This window comes from Pseudorca crassidens, chromosome 4, assembly GCF_039906515.1.
Source record: "Pseudorca crassidens isolate mPseCra1 chromosome 4, mPseCra1.hap1, whole genome shotgun sequence".
NCBI classification, from domain to species: domain Eukaryota; kingdom Metazoa; phylum Chordata; class Mammalia; order Artiodactyla; family Delphinidae; genus Pseudorca; species Pseudorca crassidens.
The window spans coordinates 85858655-85860316 of record NC_090299.1 but is presented as its reverse complement, the minus strand read 5'-3'; the positions used below and the strand labels follow the sequence as shown (position 1 = coordinate 85860316).

Genomic DNA, 1662 nt, shown 5'->3' with positions numbered 1-1662 from the left:
TTTATTGCATACATTATCTTATTGATTCTTCATAATCACCCTATGAGGACAGTACATATGCAGAACATATGGGTGTGTCCTCAGGTTTACAAAAGTGTTTGCAAGTGAAAATATGGTGATTTAGAAGTCTTGCAGAATGGAAGTAGAAAAATCATTTAAAATTAAAATTGACTCTTCTGCTTTTAAGTTCTGTTAAAAGATAAACTGAGGCATAGTAAACATTTTACGAGTTTATTTCAGCAAAAATCAAATAAGCCAGTACCAATCCAGAAGTAGTTAGGAGAGCTCCATCCACACGAGCTGGGGGAAAGAAAGTGAAGGCTGAGTGCAAAGTAAGGAAATAACTGATTGGCTATAGCATAAGGCCTAATTGGCTATTTGTGACTGACTGTCCTTAGGTTTTGATTTGGTAACCTTGGCATTTACTGGGTTAGGTTTTGGTTTGCTTACATAGACTGACATGGCATTTAGAGCCACCTCAGTCTAATGGCTTCCTTGTTTAATTAATTTAACACAACTAAGGGAACAAGCAGAAAACCACTAGATTAATTGTTCAGAAAAAAGTCAAACCTACCCTCCCACCTTCCCCCTTTACCAAGAATTAGCTGAGGAATAGAAACACGGAGGAATGCAGGATTTCTACCATTTATGTGGGTTTGAGCCAAATTTAAACAATACAGAACAGACTACTTTAGTTGATGACTGGATTACACCTAAAAACAAATGCCTTTGAGGGAAACTGGGTAGTGTAGCAACAGAATTGTGGCCTACCTGAAGACAGAAGGGAAATCTTTTTTTTTTTAATCTCAAAATCTGAAGCTAAATTTTTTTAATTTAATTTATCTTTTTTTATATTTTTATACAGTAGGTTCTTAGTTATCTATTTTATACATATTAGTGTATAAGGGAAATCTTTTTAAGTGCTGTGTTAAAACATCATTTTTAATTTTCCCTACAACCAGGTTGAACTACTCACATGTGTTCAATTGTTAGCTCTGAAAGATATAGAGGCTCTTTAAGAAAACAGTTTTTGGCGTAAATGATTAAATTATAAATAAGTGAAAAAATGAGCCAGTAAAAATAAAGTTACAGAATTTACTCCTATATCATTAAATATTAACTTTGACCATGGATTTTTAAATTGATGTGTCATATTCCATCGTATGAATGAGCTATTGGCTACGGTCCAGTTGCACACCATTGTATCTAGCTCCAGCAGGAAGGAATTTATTACCCGGTATTAGATGGCTTAAACTCCTTGTAATGGCAGGCGCTAAGGAGCTTCCGGGAACGACTTCCACTCGCCAAAATCACAACGCCAACCCTCACTTCCGAAGCAGCACTGCCACTAGGAAGTCATCAAACCAAGAGGTTTCGGCGGACAGAACAATACTGGCTCCGCCTGGGTTCACAGCATCAAAACCCGCCTCTGCTGCGGTCCCGTTCCCGTGTCCACGGATCTCTTGTCCCTGTGTGGTGGAACCCACTCTCAACCCTAACAGCTAGGGCATCTGGGAAATGTAGTTTTTACTTTCCAACCTCAAAGGCACAGAAAGAATACTAGAAGCCGACTGGAATGCAAGTAGAACATTGTTATAATTTACTTAACCATTCGTTAGATTTTTAGGTTGTTACATATTTTTCTCTATGATAAATAAATAA

At 37.2% G+C, this 1662-nt stretch overlaps 1 long non-coding RNA gene across 1 annotated transcript; it reads right to left on the bottom strand.

Moving 5' to 3' along the window:
* Positions 1-217: 217 nt before the first annotated feature.
* Positions 218-1416, bottom strand: LOC137223186 (uncharacterized). The gene is made up of 2 exons (XR_010942748.1): positions 1235-1416; positions 218-300 (listed from the first exon to the last, which is right to left on the bottom strand). It is a non-coding gene; the product is annotated as an uncharacterized lncRNA (long non-coding RNA).
* Positions 1417-1662: the final 246 nt, after the last annotated feature.